Source organism: Eurosta solidaginis, chromosome 3, assembly GCF_040869045.1.
Source record: "Eurosta solidaginis isolate ZX-2024a chromosome 3, ASM4086904v1, whole genome shotgun sequence".
Classification (NCBI taxonomy): Eukaryota; Metazoa; Arthropoda; class Insecta; order Diptera; family Tephritidae; genus Eurosta; species Eurosta solidaginis.
The window spans coordinates 212,415,919-212,434,638 of NC_090321.1; the positions used below are offsets into that span (position 1 = coordinate 212,415,919).

Here is an 18,720-nt window from a genome sequence, read left to right on the forward strand (position 1 = left end):
AAAAAAGTTTCAATCAAGTTTCTGCAATGAAATTATTTTCAGTGAAAGCTCATTTGCTTGCAGGCACCGCATAAAACGTGAGGTAAATCCCGCCAATTGTGATTTTTTTCATAGATATGGTTAAGTATATAGTATGGCCATGACTAAGGCGTTATGTCTATGTCACGAGCGTACCTAAGTTTATTTTATTTATTCATTGCATACGGTCTTGTAGACCTAGATTAAGTACATATCTGAGATCATTATCCAAATGAGACTACTTTGCAATAATCATAAAATAATTTCTTAAACTGATTAATATTTCAATATTGTTACACTTCACATCATATATGTAATACTGCTATATTGCTACAAAAGGTTAGGTACATTCCCAAACATCAGAGTGCCGATATATTGCTATTTAAATGTTTTTGTTTTTGTATTCAATATTCGAATGTACCAAAATTTAAATTTTTTTTGTCACACTTATCCTGCTACAATCACAAAAATTGTATAGGCTGTCTTGTTTTGATTTCGAATTCAAAACACATTGTGAGCATTTTCTATTAGCAATATAGGAGTATTACATATATGCTTCACATGGTAGCTGGTTGTATTCTCTCAATACCTCCGATCAAACTGCTGGCAGCCCAAAGATATTTCTGTTTCTTGTTTGGTAATCATGAATTCAATTTTTTCCGCTTTCGGAGTATTAATACTGAGGTCAAGCCAAGTCTTTTAGGACACGTATTGGCAGTCGGCTTCTGTTGTAGACTTTTACAATGCATATATATATATATATATATCTATATATATATATTCTTGGAAAATATCCAACCAAGTCCAAAAAATAATGTATGAAAGGCAAACAAATGTGTTAGTAATAAAAATATGGCTCACTATGCAAAACTTAAAATTGTATAGGAAATGTGCTAGACGTAATCATGATAGAGGTTTACGCCGATCACTTTATCGGCGGCGGAAGCTTGATTTTTCTATTTAAAAACATAATATTTAGGAAAGGTTTTGTTTGTATGTATTTAAGGAAATCAATAGGAAATCCGGGGTTTTTGCCTCAAGATCTCGCAGACCGTTCAAAAATTTTCAGGAGTAGCTCCTTATGGAGGGATTGTCGCTCGTTCGCTTACTCCAGGGAGGCTTCTACCCTAACCTTGGTCTTTGGAATTGGTACTGCTAGGTCTGCTGAAAAGAAATAGAGATACATAAAATAGTCACACTTTTGTCTGTATATCTCGTGCAAAGCGTAGTTTCACCTAGGGATAACTCCTAATAATCGTCGCGAACCCAATTTCTTCAAATCATTTGTGGCACCTTGGGGGCCACGCACAAAGGCGACTTTCGGTTGCTATTAATGATCAATTAATACTCATGACTCTCGTGGCACAGGACGCCTCCAGTTGTTACGGCTGTTTTTAAGAGCTATTCCCGATGTGCGAACAGTAGCAATCCCGACCACCAATCGCTACCACGATTCGAACTCATACCTTCGTTGACGTCACTTTCCTAGAAGCTCTAGGTGTAGCTCCAAAGACTTTCCAACTGATGCTTTTGTCGCGCTGTGCTGCCAAGCTACACCAGAGAAACACCTTGAAACGTTGAGGAGTAACTATTCGGCCAAAGATGCCGCCCTCGAAATCATAAGCAGTCTAAGTGGATATCATTGCGTAACTCATGGGTGAAAATCGTATAATCCTCGGCCATCTACATAACTAAAATTTTACAAGGACCCTGGATAAATTTTTTAAAAAGTAGACCAAAGTTTGCAGACGTTTGTGTTCACAACATTGATTTCAATAGTCTTCGTTAAATCAAAACAATATTTGAGAATGAAAGTCCACCGATTTTAAGTTCAAAGATGTTAACTGCTGTTTTCCGGCCATATGATATAAGAGCTCATTATGGATGACCGCGTAGCTTCAGTTTTCAGACTGTCCACTACGTTAGGGTAGTATCACACACGGTCATCAGTTCGACTGTCTTGGGAAAGCTTTTGCTTCACCACTTTTAGTGTTCTTGCGAAGGACAAAGCCTCACATGGTAAATATATGTGCCTACGTATTTACAATTGTAAAAGGAGCCGTAACGTGTAGGTGACATTTAAACTTGGTTGATAGACTATAGTCAATGTGATTCACTCCAAGGGACTAGTTTTGGATAGGGCCGCCAACTTTAGGAAATGTCAAACCGTGAAACTTGGGTGTTGAAGGATGAAGTGTGAAAATCAAAATTTACATTTCAACGTTATTGTATAGTTTTGCAAATAAACAACAGATGTTTGAATGTAAGCCCAAGTAATTTTTCAAACCTCTCTCATGCGTATATATATCCTCAACTTAAGTATGAGGTGAGAATCATTTCAAAGGAGTGTTTATGCTCACTGATTTCTCTTATTCTTTTAGCCAATGTAATATAAAATTTTTTAAAATTGGCACCCTTTTGGGTATTTTGCTTTTTTTAATACCTTGAGGACAATTTGAAAACAAGTTCGCCTTGAATTTGAATTCATTGCTCATTATTAATTTTTTGAAAAAATATGCAAAGTGAGCATATAAATTTATTATATAACTTTTGTTTTATTAACTTGGTGAATTGGGTGATGCAAAGTCCGTGTTAAGCTTACATCGAAAGCGCCAGTTTTTTTAAATAACTTTTGAACAGATAGAAATAGTTTAATTTCGCAATTAGTTTCTTATAACTGCCAGTTATGCGCATCCGTTGATGCCACTTTCGGCCATATCCAACCAATTTTCGACATGAACAATAAACGGCCTAAACACTGTTTAGTAAACAGTCTTAAACGAGTAGAAAATATATTAACGCGCCGAACGCCGCCGCCGCGCCGATATTTTTGACATTCGGCGGCGGCGTGCGAAAAACGACAAAAATCGGTGGCGGCGGCGGCGTATATCTCTAAATCATGAGGAAATACAAAGAAGTTCCAATGTAATGTACACGGACATACATATGTTAATAAATTTATCTGGGATATAACAACCTTTGGTTAGACAACTGATCATGATGATGAATGACAACTTAGAGGATCGCTACAGTTGGAAGTGAATCTATCAACCTAAGTAATATTACTCATACATATTGTTTTGTCCTAAAACAATACGCACTCCTCCGCAAGGTATTCGTCGGACACATCTAAAGACACGATAATTTGTAGGTGGGTATGTATGTACCCATATGCCTAGATAAGCGCTCACGATATACCGTTACATCCACCAATGTAGTGGTATGCACAAAATAATCAGTGCATAGCCATAACGTAATCCAAAATAGTGGATATGTTTATTTAAAAAATTTTAAAAATTTTAAAAAAATTGGCTAGACTTAACGATGAAAGTATAAAAGATCGTTGCTAAATGAAAGCTTTTGGACGCCAACCTATGAATCCAACATTTTTTTACATATTGTCTGGGCAATTAGAAAAACCGCCGTTTTCGATCTCACATTATTTTACATAATGAGTGTAGTAAAATATGCACAATTCTGTATACTTACAGGAGAATATGTTTAGATCTACGCTCATATACCATTCGCCCTATATGTTGCACGTACATATTCCTCTCGATAAGCGTTTACGATTTACTATTGCATTCTAAAATGTATTTGTGTGTAGAAATTACCCCATGCATGCAACAAAATAGAAGTTTTCTTTTTTTCTTTCAACAAAGCGGAAAAAAAATCAAAAATAATAAAATATAAAAAACTCAAAAAAGAAAATCTAAAATAATCGAAAAAATCAATAAAATTTTTGACTTTTTAAAATTTTTTTCAATAATCGGAAAAATCATGATTTTTTTATTTTTTTCTAAAGGTAATCAATTAGTAATTGCTTTTTTCGGAAAACAATTGAAATAATAATTGTCCATTAAAATAGGCACCTAATTAATTGATTAATAATGTTAATTCAAATTTAACAGGTCTGATTTCAATATTAGCCGTGTTTTTTAACACACGTATATACGTTTACGTTTACGGGTAAAAAAAAACGGCCATCGACAGTTGCGCATAGCCATATAAAAATTTGGCAGCACTGCCCCGCAAATGTCAAAATGCCACAAAAACTTGGCAGAACTGTATACATATACATATTTTTTTTTTTGTTTATTTATAATTGTTCATTAATTATTCCGGAAAACATTAAAACGCAGAAAAAATAAATTGCTGAGATGTTAATAAAATTCTTACAAGCTCTCGGTTAACCTGGTGTGTAAAAAGGAAAAATTCTTGTGCTTTGTTTAGGCACTTCTAAATGACAGAACACCTTTCTGCTTTGGCGGCTTTCGCCCAAAATAATATTAAGTTATATAGAATCAACGGGATGGCCTAGAAGGTTTCATGTGGTCATACTAAACGCTCCCGAGATGGTAGGGCTAGTATTTAATGGTGCTTGTTCCCGGAACGTGCCCGATCTGCATCCCGCAAAGGACCAACAAAGTCCATAACGGGGAGTGTCATCGGTACAACAACAACATTTGTTATTTTCTGCTATTCATTAATACGTATGTGAATTTTTAAGTAATAAAAAAAGTGCTATATTAATTTAATAGATAACACCTCTGCCGGGGTGCGATTCAGCTCTGAATATGCCAAAATAAGAGGAAACCTACAATTAAGTACAGATTCACGCAGGCATGCTTAACCAACGAAACGATATCATTTCGTTACGATAATCAACGTTAATAAACGAAACGAAGTCATTTCGTTTCGTTTATTAACGTTAAGATCGTCAAATTAACGAAATGATTTCGTTTCGTTTTCTGCCATATCAAAACGAAATCAAATCGTTTATGTTGATTATTAATTTCAAACTATGCTGGCAAAGCTGATTGATGGCGGAGTCATTAAAGGTGAAAGCATTAGCCAAGCTGATTGCAACTTTTCTCATGAATTTTGACAGTACAAACATTTCTCAGAGTATTTTTGACATTACCACCAACGAATTACACAAACAAATTACATAGAGTTTGTGTGTGTATGTGCGCTCGTTGTTGCCACCTTACGGCTTCACCATGGCTATAGCATTGCCAGCACAATTCAAACATAAAGTATCACGTTTTTGTTAACGTTTTTAACGTTAACGAAAGCTTTTCGTTTCGGTTAAAAACGAGATACAATTTATCTTGATAATTTCTTTATCGATAATATTTCGAAGTGTTTCAACGGAAACGGTGGAAATTTTTTGATAAACGATTAGCTTAACGTTAAGGTGCATCACTGGATTCACGTTTCATTTGCCAAGGATTTAACTGTAAACAAGGTACTTTCTACAACCAACATGCTTTGGAATACGGTACCAAACTGGTTGGATGTATTTCCCCAAAAAAGGGTGGAACTACGCATCTTGGTTTGCCAGTATTTGCTTCGGTAATTTATATTTGTATTGATTAAAAATTGAATTGTAGATAATGTAATGAATTAAAATTGAATAGGTAGCCTAAGCAAAAAAGGCAACTGATCCGCATGCAACTGTTATTTATGTGCCGCCACCGGGAACTGCTGCTGCTATCCTAAAAGCAGAAATTTCTTTGATTGTTTGCCTCACCAAAGGTGTGCCCTAACATGATATGGTTCGCGTTAAACACGCTGTCTTAAGGCAAAATAAATCGCGTCTAGTCAGACCCGATTGTCCAGGAAACATCACACCAGAAAGGGTAAGTAAATTGCCTACTATTTTAAATATATAAACAACATGTATGAATTTGTTAGTGATAATTTGTCATGCTTTGGTTTATAATCAACTGAAGAAAGCAAAAGCCAAAGAGTTCGAAGTTCATGTAAATACCAATTGATTTTTTTAATTAGCGTTGGAGAGTAAAATACATATGTATGTATGCATAGAAAGGGCGGAATTAATTAATTATGATCAGTAGATTTACAAGATTTTTGTAATTTTCCCTGCGCCGCCATTGTCATTACATTGCGCTAAGAGAGGACATCATCACCTTATTACCCACAGCCAGTTAAAATTTTAGTAAATTTTGCTTTTTTCATTACTGATTCACAACGTGGAAAGTTATATATCGAGCATTCCATGGAGAATGGTAAATTTTAGCAGACTTTCACATTGCGGTCATTATTAATATTCACACCCTAGAAGGTTTAATGTAGTCATATCAAAGTTCCCGAGATGATCGGGTTAGTACCTCAATGGCGCTTGTTACCGGAACGTAGATAGATAATTTATTGAGGATTGCACAGTGACTTGCACATCTCCTTCACAGCACCTCATCCTAATCGACTTCCTTGATGAACCCTAGCAGTGTTCTTGGCTTGAGGGATTAAATGTGGAAATGCTCTGGCCATGGTGAGCCCATGAACTTACCCTTACGTCTTGAGATTGCGTCGCATTCTGGGAGCATATGGCCGTTTGCTGATCGACCACAAAATCGGCATGTGTTATTCGATAGCATGACCAGGTTCTGCATACGGCTCTTCAGTCTATAATGCCCTGTAAGAACAGCTCTTGGGATTCTTAGGTTATCTTGCGACAGGTCTATTATTGCCCTGTAGCGACGTGTGCTATAACCTCCAAACAGTATCTTAGATTTTCTGAAACCTGGCGTATTGCTCCAGTGTTCTCTCTTCTCCATCCCTTCTACTAATAAATGCCCCTGTAAGATAACTGGCAGGAACGGCTCGGGATCGATGGGTGATGCAGTTGCTGCCTCTGTTGTTGTTATTGTAGCAGTGCTTCGCCCCATCCAATACATGTGACCGATCACAAATTGTCATCTATATCCTCTGCTAGTTTTGGGTATTGTTTTTTGTGTACATGATTCAATGGACAATTCCTGTCAGAGGGGTCCGACGCCTGTTTGTGGATTTCACTGAGGACCTGCTTGTGTTTTTTAGCTTCCTACGGCCGCGTTCTCAGATGCCGTATTTCCTCATAATGCTTACGGAGATGCCTCCTTAAACCCCTTTGGCGGTGTAGGCTCATCAATCAGATGTCTGTTGGGATTCCCAGGTTTCTGGGTTTGCTTGGTTAGCATTTCATTTCTCTCTCTAATGGCGAGTTTTCTCGCCTCATTATGTAGATGGTGTTCTGGAGACATAAGAAGACTGCCCGTTGCGGTTCTGAGAGCAGTATTTTGGCAGGCCTGTAGCTTCTCCCAGTGAGTAGGTTTTAGGCTTGGCGACCATATAGGGGACGCGTAGCATGCAATCGGCTGGCCAGTTGCTTTGTATGTGGTAATGGGCGTTTCTTTGTATTTTCCCCAAGTATTACCAGCAAAGGATTTGACGTTTTATTACGGCCCTGGGTTTTCGGTACAATTGCGGCTGCATGTTCACCAAAATGTAGATCCTGATCGAAACTAGAAAGATCGAGGAGATAGCTATTTACCTCAGAAACTAATTCATCCATTGAAGGGCCAGGTCCCATTGTCATAATCGTGCAGTCGCCGGCATAGGAAATGATTGTAACTCCTTCTGGTGGGAAGGGAACCTTGATATGTAGAAATGAAAATAGGCGGGGATTGGGCACCATCCTGTGGGACCCCCAGGGGGTCAGAATATACCCGCGGTAGGTATGCCTGTCGTAAGAGGCGACTAAAATACCAGATTCAAGGGGCTGTACAGCGCAACCCTTCAAGTTGCCAGCGCAATATATAGCTTCTCCAAACCCAATTGTCAACCTCACCTATCCGCGGCGAATCCTGTTTTACTAACAGACGAGGCTCTGGCGACCCCAAGCTCCTCATGGAACTTAGAGATGGGGAGGGAGGGATGGCCTGATGGTTTAACGTGGCCACATAAATCGTTCCCGAGATGATCGGGCTAGCACCTTAATGGTGCTGTGTTACCGGAGCGTATCGAATCTGTATCCTTATCTCTACAACAACAACAACCCTTTGAGATTTCGTTCCTAAATTGAACCGACGCTTGCTAACCATTCAGATAATTAGCAGTCCATCTGTTTAGAAAGGGGGACATGTGTGAGCCTAATATATATGGATGGTGTAGCGTGCTGTGTTTGACTGTGTCAAAAGCTTTTGACAAGTCAAGTGCCGCGAGCACCGTCCTATGATGGTGATATAGTCTATGCCCCATACAAACCGATGGTTCAGATAAGAAGCTTTTCGTCATTTCTGCCCCATTTTAAAAGCTACAAGTTTAAAATTTCATGAAATACTTACGTATACGTCATACATGTTCTTCAGATAAGTGATTCATAGCTATGTCATGCAGACCACAAGAAACGTGAAACTTTGTATTCTCACACAAATTACCTACTTTTTAATTTAATTTTTATCTAAAAATTCGCTTCCTTAGTTTAGCTACGTTCATGGAAGGTATGTCCCGTCCTTCCGTGTTTTAATTGATGTTGAAAACGACAAAGTTAATAGTGCCCTAAAGTCAAAACTACCACTCATTACTATATTGTTATTTTAATAAGTTTTTTTTTTATTACAGCATCACCATAACAATAGTTATAATTCAATACGTGTATCCCCTACCAGTACTTTGAAGCGACAAAGATATGATGAAAGTAATAATTATCCCTTGTAGGGAGTCTCGAAGGAAGGTTCATCCGGGAATCGAATATAAGCTAATCGGTAAGGACACAATGATTCCACTGCCTGGAGTTTTAGAGAACAAAAGTCCCAACATGAGACTTCCTTACTACACTAAAAACCTTTGAATGCCATAAATAATATAATTTGCTGGCTTAATGTATGATTGAAAATCAGAATTAAAATGTATTTATTATATAACAATAATCTCGTGTCATGCTTTTACTGGAACAACTCCTTCAGAAATTACTGAACCGAATTTTGTATGTATATATGGTAGGTATGCGAGAACGTAGCTAAATATATTTCATACTTTTGGGTAACCAGGGCCTGGAGATATCTACCTAAATATGGACCGCAGAGACCATACAACGAGGGTTTATATACCCTTGCTCTGTTCTGGAGATAGAAAGCTATATATATACCAGAGGTACCTCCAAGGATTTTTGTTTTAACGATATGGGTTTCAAACGAAAGATATGAATACATGATGGTTTTTATTTCAATATCTTATTCTGCTCCCGAGGTATTGGCCTAAACTGGGGTAGAGATAAAAGGTAGAGGTAGATGGTAAGGGCAACAGTAGTAATAGAGGCAAAGTTAGAAAGGAAAAGAAAGGGTAAGAAAAGACATTAGTGTGATGGAGGGATACGAAAAATAGTAACGTCCGGGTAGGATATTCGCTACTTCGGATTCAAAAGCAGGCCTGGCGAATTTCCGATGCGGTCGCCATCTAGAAACAAAAGCTGTAATATTGAACAAAGACATCTACCCTATCCACAATTTTCTTGAACTTCTTGATTCGAAAATACCATTCCTAATGTAGTCACTTTTAGCTGATGGATCTTGGTATTAAGGCCCGAAAACGACCTATCGCAAAATATAATGGTTTCCCAATGGCCCCACAACGCTGAATACTATAACAGAAGTAAAATTAAACTTGTATACTTTATTTAATTAACTGTTTTGTATGCTGTCTTAAAACAGGTACTGTGTTACACGATTGACAAAAATTAAAATTAATTCATAAAATTCATTTAAATTTGCTGACTTTATGTATATACATTTATTTATTTGTATATCGACTGATGAGTGGAATACCTCGGCTTCCAGTTCGCAATCGCCCTAATGCAGAAGCATGGCATTTTCCAAACAAACTCTGAAACAGTTTTCGAACTAGCAGCCGAGGTATTCCATTCAGTAGTATATAGTCTTGTTTTTTGTAACAAAATTAAATTATCAAATTGAAAATATATTTGTCTAATTATCACAAAATTAAATTCCTCAATTCTATCATTTTAAATTTACATACATATTTACAAACATTCATAACATAATTCAGTTTATAAATTCGCTTACTTGCCTAAAATACTAACGATTGTTTTTATTTTTTTTTTTTTTAATACTTAATTTACTCTTAGCTCTGCGAAATGAATACACTATCACTAAGTTTTTAAATTCATTGCTCATCACATTTTAAATTCATTGTTTTTTTTTTTTAATTTTTTAATTTTAAAATTCTAAAATACTAACGATTATTTTTTATTAAATACTTAATTTAGCCTTAGCCCTGAATTTCGAAATAAATAGACTATCACTAAGTTTTTAATTCATTGCTTATCACATTTTAAATTCATTATTTTTTTTTTTTACTTTTTTAATTTTAAAATTCATTTGCATCTTAATAAAAATTGAGCAATTGCTTCAGCTTAAGACTTCCGACCTTCTACTTGAATTTTTGCTTAAGAAAATTTATGTGAAGTTTCAGAAATCTTAAGAAGCACTTATTTCTTCGATCGTGATATTCACGCTTTTGTGTACTCAGTGCATCTGTTGTATAAACTTTGGAGAGCGTGAGCATAATGTGTTGTGAAGTACCTGAAAAACGCTATTTATCACGATTTAGCAACAATTGAAGATGATTGTAGAAATATTGAAGTGTAAGTGTAACATACGTACAAGTTGTTTACTAATATATTTAAGCAAATGAATTTGATTCAATGTATTTCAGCATTTTTCAGGTACTTCACAACACATTATGCTCACGCTCTGCCGAGTTTATACAACAGATGCACTGAGTACACAAAAGTGTGAATTCCTTGGCTTAAGGAAATGAGTTTCCACTGGACGCTGGCACATATCCTAAAGGATCCTGATTACAAGTCGACAAACACCTTGATGTGCAAGCCATATTGCGCTGAGACTCTGTGTTCGATGATGAGTCTTCACTGGACAACAACAGGGTATCACGAAGTAAACATGACTCTATCAATAAATATAAACAAATATTGTATTTAAGAGAAACTAATAGATAACCAATTAGTGAAACATTTACCAACAGCAGCCAACGAACAGCGCTCAGATAATGGCCTTTGAATTCTTGAGCCAAAATTCAGGCTGTGAGAATTTGAGATTATTGGCTCACGACCAAAAATCTCATGCATTTCTTCCATAAATGGAGCTTTGCAATATTACGCACCGGTCTGCCTGTTGTTGTCCTTGGCGCTTTTATACGCTATCAAAAGTGTGCGCATCTTCGCCTCCAACGCCTTTATTGTTACAGTGGTTTGCTTAAACTCGTCCTTTCGGGCACTGTAGCACTGCAACAAATGAAGCGTCTCCTCCCTCGTCCAACGTTTCCTTGATTCTTTTCTGAAAAATTGAGTAAATATGCATTATTTAAAATTCTTTATAATATTTACACAAAAGTACTTACATTTCTCCTGCTGACATTTTGTTATTTAATTAGGGGTGGTAAAACAGACTAAAAAAGTCGTTAAAAACTACTTATTGAAATTTGGAAGTACTGATTTTATATTCTACTATTTCACAAGCGACAAAAAAACTTGTCTCTTAGCAGTCTTAAGCGTAAACGGATATACGCGTGTTAAAAAACACGGCTATTATCTACAATTCAATTTTTAATCAATACAAATATAAATTACCGAAGCAAATACTGGCAAACCAAGATGCGTAGTTCCACCCTTTTTTGGGGAAATACATCCAACCAGTTTGGTACCGTATTCCAAAGCATGTTGGTTGTAGAAAGTACCTTGTTTACAGGTAAATCCTTGGCAAATGAAACGTGAATCTGTACTTAATTGTAGGTTTCCTCTTATTTTGGCATATTCAGAGCTGAATCGCACCCCGGCAGAGGTGTTATCTATTAAATTAATATAGCACTTTTTTTATTACTTAAAAATTCACATACGTATTAATGAATAGCAGAAAATAACAAATGTTGTTGTTGTACCGATGACACTCCCCGTTATGGACTTTGTTGGTCCTTTGCGGGATGCAGATCGGGCACGTTCCGGGAACAAGCACCATTAAATACTAGCCCTACCATCTCGGGAGCGTTTAGTATGACCACATGAAACCTTCTAGGCCATCCCGTTGATTCTATATAACTTAATATTATTTTGGGCGAAAGCCGCCAAAGCAGAAAGGTGTTCTGTCATTTAGAAGTGCCTAAACAAAGCACAAGAATTTTTCCTTTTTACACACCAGGTTAACCGAGAGCTTGTAAGAATTTTATTAACATCTCAGCAATTTATTTTTTCTGCGTTTTAATGTTTTCCGGAATAATTAATGAACAATTATAAATAAACAAAAAAAAAATATGTATATGTATACAGTTCTGCCAAGTTTTTGTGGCATTTTGACATTTGCGGGGCAGTGCTGCCAAATTTTTATATGGCTATGCGCAACTGTCGATGGCCGTTTTTTTTTACCCGTAAACGTAAACGTATATACGCGTGTTAAAAAACACGGCTAATGTAATGAATTAAAATTGAATAGGTAGCCTAAGCAAAAAAGGCAACTGATCCGCATGCAACTGTTATTTATGTGCCGCCACCGGGAACTGCTGCTGCTATCCTAAAAGCAGAAATTTCTTTGATTGTTTGCCTCACCAAAGGTGTGCCCTAACATGATATGGTTCGCGTTAAACACGCTGTCTTAAGGCAAAATAAATCGCGTCTAGTCAGACCCGATTGTCCAGGAAACATCACACCAGAAAGGGTAAGTAAATTGCCTACTATTTTAAATATATAAACAACATGTATGAATTTGTTAGTGATAATTTGTCATGCTTTGGTTTATAATCAACTGAAGAAAGCAAAAGCCAAAGAGTTCGAAGTTCATGTAAATACCAATTGATTTTTTTAATTAGCGTTGGAGAGTAAAATACATATGTATGTATGCATAGAAAGGGCGGAATTAATTAATTATGATCAGTAGATTTACAAGATTTTTGTAATTTTCCCTGCGCCGCCATTGTCATTACATTGCGCTAAGAGAGGACATCATCACCTTATTACCCACAGCCAGTTAAAATTTTAGTAAATTTTGCTTTTTTCATTACTGATTCACAACGTGGAAAGTTATATATCGAGCATTCCATGGAGAATGGTAAATTTTAGCAGACTTTCGCATTGCGGTCATTATTAATATTCACACCCTAGAAGGTTTAATGTAGTCATATCAAAGTTCCCGAGATGATCGGGTTAGTACCTCAATGGCGCTTGTTACCGGAACGTAGATAGATAATTTATTGAGGATTGCACAGTGACTTGCACATCTCCTTCACAGCACCTCATCCTAATCGACTTCCTTGATGAACCCTAGCAGTGTTCTTGGCTTGAGGGATTAAATGTGGAAATGCTCTGGCCATGGTGAGCCCATGAACTTACCCTTACGTCTTGAGATTGCGTCGCATTCTGGGAGCATATGGCCGTTTGCTGATCGACCACAAAATCGGCATGTGTTATTCGATAGCATGACCAGGTTCTGCATACGGCTCTTCAGTCTATAATGCCCTGTAAGAACAGCTCTTGGGATTCTTAGGTTATCTTGCGACAGGTCTATTATTGCCCTGTAGCGACGTGTGCTATAACCTCCAAACAGTATCTTAGATTTTCTGAAACCTGGCGTATTGCTCCAGTGTTCTCTCTTCTCCATCCCTTCTACTAATAAATGCCCCTGTAAGATAACTGGCAGGAACGGCTCGGGATCGATGGGTGATGCAGTTGCTGCCTCTGTTGTTGTTATTGTAGCAGTGCTTCGCCCCATCCAATACATGTGACCGATCACAAATTGTCATCTATATCCTCTGCTAGTTTTGGGTATTGTTTTTTGAGTACATGATTCAATGGACAATTCCTGTCAGAGGGGTCCGACGCCTGTTTGTGGATTTCACTGAGGACCTGCTTGTGTTTTTTAGCTTCCTACGGCCGCGTTCTCAGATGCCGTATTTCCTCATAATGCTTACGGAGATGCCTCCTTAAACCCCTTTGGCGGTGTAGGCTCATCAATCAGATGTCTGTTGGGATTCCCAGGTTTCTGGGTTTGCTTGGTTAGCATTTCATTTCTCTCTCTAATGGCGAGTTTTCTCGCCTCATTATGTAGATGGTGTTCTGGAGACATAAGAAGACTGCCCGTTGCGGTTCTGAGAGCAGTATTTTGGCAGGCCTGTAGCTTCTCCCAGTGAGTAGGTTTTAGGCTTGGCGACCATATAGGGGACGCGTAGCATGCAATCGGCTGGCCAATTGCTTTGTATGTGGTAATGGGCGTTTCTTTGTATTTTCCCCAAGTATTACCAGCAAAGGATTTGACGTTTTATTACGGCCCTGGGTTTTCGGTACAATTGCGGCTGCATGTTCACCAAAATGTAGATCCTGATCGAAACTAGAAAGATCGAGGAGATAGCTATTTACCTCAGAAACTAATTCATCCATTGAAGGGCCAGGTCCCATTGTCATAATCGTGCAGTCGCCGGCATAGGAAATGATTGTAACTCCTTCTGGTGGGAAGGGAACCTTGATATGTAGAAATGAAAATAGGCGGGGATTGGGCACCATCCTGTGGGACCCCCAGGGGGTCAGAATATACCCGCGGTAGGTATGCCTGTCGTAAGAGGCGACTAAAATACCAGATTCAAGGGGCTGTACAGCGCAACCCTTCAAGTTGCCAGCGCAATATATAGCTTCTCCAAACCCAATTGTCAACCTCACCTATCCGCGGCGAATCCTGTTTTACTAACAGACGAGGCTCTGGCGACCCCAAGCTCCTCATGGAACTTAGAGATGGGGAGGGAGGGATGGCCTGATGGTTTAACGTGGCCACATAAATCGTTCCCGAGATGATCGGGCTAGCACCTTAATGGTGCTGTGTTACCGGAGCGTATCGAATCTGTATCCGGCAATGGACCATCACATCGATAACACTCCACAAAGCTTTCGGGGAGCAACCTTATCTCTACAACAACAACAACCCTTTGAGATTTCGTTCCTAAATTGAACCGACGCTTGCTAACCATTCAGATAATTAGCAGTCCATCTGTTTAGAAAGGGGGACATGTGTGAGCCTGATATATATGGATGGTGTAGCGTGCTGTGTTTGACTGTGTCAAAAGCTTTTGACAAGTCAAGTGCCGCGAGCACCGTCCTATGATGGTGATATAGTCTATGCCCCATACAAACCGATGGTTCAGATAAGAAGCTTTTCGTCATTTCTGCCCCATTTTAAAAGCTACAAGTTTAAAATTTCATGAAATACTTATGTATACGTCATACATGTTCTTCAGATAAGTGATTCATAGCTATGTCATGCAGACCACAAGAAACGTGAAACTTTGTATTCTCACACAAATTACCTACTTTTTAATTTAATTTTTATCTAAAAATTCGCTTCCTTAGTTTAGCTACGTTCATGGAAGGTATGTCCCGTCCTTCCGTGTTTTAATTGATGTTGAAAACGACAAAGTTAATAGTGCCCTAAAGTCAAAACTACCACTCATTACTATATTGTTATTTTAATAAGTTTTTTTTTTTATTACAGCATCACCATAACAATAGTTATAATTCAATACGTGTATCCCCTACCAGTACTTTGAAGCGACAAAGATATGATGAAAGTAATAATTATCCCTTGTAGGGAGTCTCGAAGGAAGGTTCATCCGGGAATCGAATATAAGCTAATCGGTAAGGACACAATGATTCCACTGCCTGGAGTTTTAGAGAACAAAAGTCCCAACATGAGACTTCCTTACTACACTAAAAACCTTTGAATGCCATAAATAATATAATTTGCTGGCTTAATGTATGATTGAAAATCAGAATTAAAATGTATTTATTATATAACAATAATCTCGTGTCATGCTTTTACTGGAACAACTCCTTCAGAAATTACTGAACCGAATTTTGTATGTATATATGGTAGGTATGCGAGAACGTAGCTAAATATATTTCATACTTTTGGGTAACCAGGGCCTGGAGATATCTACCTAAATATGGACCGCAGAGACCATACAACGAGGGTTTATATACCCTTGCTCTGTTCTGGAGATAGAAAGCTATATATATACCAGAGGTACCTCCAAGGATTTTTGTTTTAACGATATGGGTTTCAAACGAAAGATATGAATACATGATGGTTTTTATTTCAATATCTTATTCTGCTCCCGAGGTATTGGCCTAAACTGGGGTAGAGATAAAAGGTAGAGGTAGATGGTAAGGGCAACAGTAGTAATAGAGGCAAAGTTAGAAAGGAAAAGAAAGGGTAAGAAAAGACATTAGTGTGATGGAGGGATACGAAAAATAGTAACGTCCGGGTAGGATATTCGCTACTTCGGATTCAAAAGCAGGCCTGGCGAATTTCCGATGCGGTCGCCATCTAGAAACAAAAGCTGTAATATTGAACAAAGACATCTACCCTATCCACAATTTTCTTGAACTTCTTGATTCGAAAATACCATTCCTAATGTAGTCACTTTTAGCTGATGGATCTTGGTATTAAGGCCCGAAAACGACCTATCGCAAAATATAATGGTTTCCCAATGGCCCCACAACGCTGAATACTATAACAGAAGTAAAATTAAACTTGTATACTTTATTTAATTATCTGTTTTGTATGCTGTCTTAAAACAGGTACTGTGTTACACGATTGACAAAAATTAAAATTAATTCATAAAATTCATTTAAATTTGCTGACTTTATGTATATACATTTATTTATTTGTATATCGACTGATGAGTGGAATACCTCGGCTTCCAGTTCGCAATCGCCCTAATGCAGAAGCATGGCATTTTCCAAACAAACTCTGAAACAGTTTTCGAACTAGCAGCCGAGGTATTCCATTCAGTAGTATATAGTCTTGTTTTTTGTAACAAAATTAAATTATGAAATTGAAAATATATTTGTCTAATTATCACAAAATTAAATTCCTCAATTCTATCATTTTAAATTTACATACATATTTACAAACATTCATAACATAATTCAGTTTATAAATTCGCTTACTTGCCTAAAATACTAACGATTGTTTTTATTTATTTTTTTTTAAATACTTAATTTACTCTTAGCTCTGCGAAATGAATACACTATCACTAAGTTTTTAAATTCATTGCTCATCACATTTTAAATTCATTGTTTTTTTTTTTTAATTTTTTAATTTTAAAATTCTAAAATACTAACGATTATTTTTTATTAAATACTTAATTTAGCCTTAGCCCTGAATTTCGAAATAAATAGACTATCACTAAGTTTTTAATTCATTGCTTATCACATTTTAAATTCATAATTTTTTTTTTTACTTTTTTAATTTTAAAATTCATTTGCATCTTAATAAAAATTGAGCAATTGCTTCAGCTTAAGACTTCCGACCTTCTACTTGAATTTTTGCTTAAGAAAATTTATGTGAAGTTTCAGAAATCTTAAGAAGCACTTATTTCTTCGATCGTGATATTAACGCTTTTGTGTACTCAGTGCATCTGTTGTATAAACTTTGGAGAGCGTGAGCATAATGTGTTGTGAAGTACCTGAAAAACGCTATTTATCACGATTTAGCAACAATTGAAGATGATTGTAGAAATATTGAAGTGTAAGTGTAACATACGTACAAGTTGTTTACTAATATATTTAAGCAAATGAATTTGATTCAATGTATTTCAGCATTTTTCAGGTACTTCACAACACATTATGCTCACGCTCTGCCGAGTTTATACAACAGATGCACTGAGTACACAAAAGTGTGAATTCCTTGGCTTAAGGAAATGAGTTTCCACTGGACGCTGGCACATATCCTAAAGGATCCTGATTACAAGTCGACAAACACCTTGATGTGCAAGCCATATTGCGCTGAGACTCTGTGTTCGATGATGAGTCTTCACTGGACAACAACAGGGTATCACGAAGTAAACATGACTCTATCAATAAATATAAACAAATATTGTATTTAAGAGAAACTAATAGATAACCAATTAGTGAAACATTTACCAACAGCAGCCAACGAACAGCGCTCAGATAATGGCCTTTGAATTCTTGAGCCAAAATTCAGGCTGTGAGAATTTGAGATTATTGGCTCACGACCAAAAATCTCATGCATTTCTTCCATAAATGGAGCTTTGCAATATTACGCACCGGTCTGCCTGTTGTTGTCCTTGGCGCTTTTATACGCTATCAAAAGTGTGCGCATCTTCGCCTCCAACGCCTTTATTGTTACAGTGGTTTGCTTAAACTTGTCCTTTCGGGCACTGTAGCACTGCAACAAATGAAGCGTCTCCTCCCTCGTCCAACGTTTCCTTGATTCTTTTCTGAAAAATTGAGTAAATATGCATTATTTAAAATTCTTTATAATATTTACACAAAAGTACTTACATTTCTCCTGCTGACATTTTGTTATTTAATTAGGGGTGGTAAAACAGACTAAAAAAGTCGTTAAAAACTACTTATTGAAATTTGGAAGTACTGATTTTATATTCTACTATTTCACAAGCGACAAAAAAACTTGTCTCTTAGCAGTCTTAAGCGTAAACGGATATACGCGTGTTAAAAAACACGGCTATTGTTTCGCTTCAATTGTTAGCTCGTTTTATTCCCTCAATCCCTCCGATCGCACTGCTGGCAGCCTAATAGCTCCGACACATAAGCACTTTTTCATATAGATGAGTTTAACACAAGCTTATGCATTATGAGTAGATTGCACGCATTTTTATGGAGAACGGTAGAATGAACGACACTGGCGCCATCTGATATTTAAAAGTAGCCATCTCCCAAATTTTGTTCCAAGCAAATCATAAGAAGAATTTGCCATTTGCTTTGGCTACGAGTGTTGGCACACTTTGCAAGTGGTTGGGAAATTTTCTAACATTTTTCGTAATTGAAAACTGCAATATAACAATCGAATACGACAC

At 37.1% G+C, this 18,720-nt stretch overlaps 4 long non-coding RNA genes across 4 annotated transcripts; 2 read left to right on the forward strand and 2 right to left on the reverse strand.

The window, feature by feature from the left end:
* The first annotated feature begins 5,235 nt into the window (after positions 1–5,235).
* On the forward strand, positions 5,236–8,735 carry LOC137246946 (uncharacterized). The gene is made up of 3 exons (XR_010951744.1): positions 5,236–5,376; positions 5,442–5,663; positions 8,428–8,735. It is a non-coding gene; the product is annotated as an uncharacterized lncRNA (long non-coding RNA).
* A 760-nt stretch (positions 8,736–9,495) lies between these two features.
* On the reverse strand, positions 9,496–11,397 carry LOC137246947 (uncharacterized). Its single transcript, XR_010951745.1, has 3 exons — positions 11,245–11,397; positions 10,864–11,180; positions 9,496–10,793 (listed from the first exon to the last, which is right to left on the reverse strand). It is a non-coding gene; the product is annotated as an uncharacterized lncRNA (long non-coding RNA).
* A 930-nt stretch (positions 11,398–12,327) lies between these two features.
* On the forward strand, positions 12,328–15,676 carry LOC137246948 (uncharacterized). The gene is made up of 2 exons (XR_010951746.1): positions 12,328–12,551; positions 15,369–15,676. It is a non-coding gene; the product is annotated as an uncharacterized lncRNA (long non-coding RNA).
* A 760-nt stretch (positions 15,677–16,436) lies between these two features.
* LOC137246949 (uncharacterized) lies at positions 16,437–18,382 on the reverse strand. The gene is made up of 3 exons (XR_010951747.1): positions 18,185–18,382; positions 17,804–18,120; positions 16,437–17,733 (listed from the first exon to the last, which is right to left on the reverse strand). It is a non-coding gene; the product is annotated as an uncharacterized lncRNA (long non-coding RNA).
* Positions 18,383–18,720: the final 338 nt, after the last annotated feature.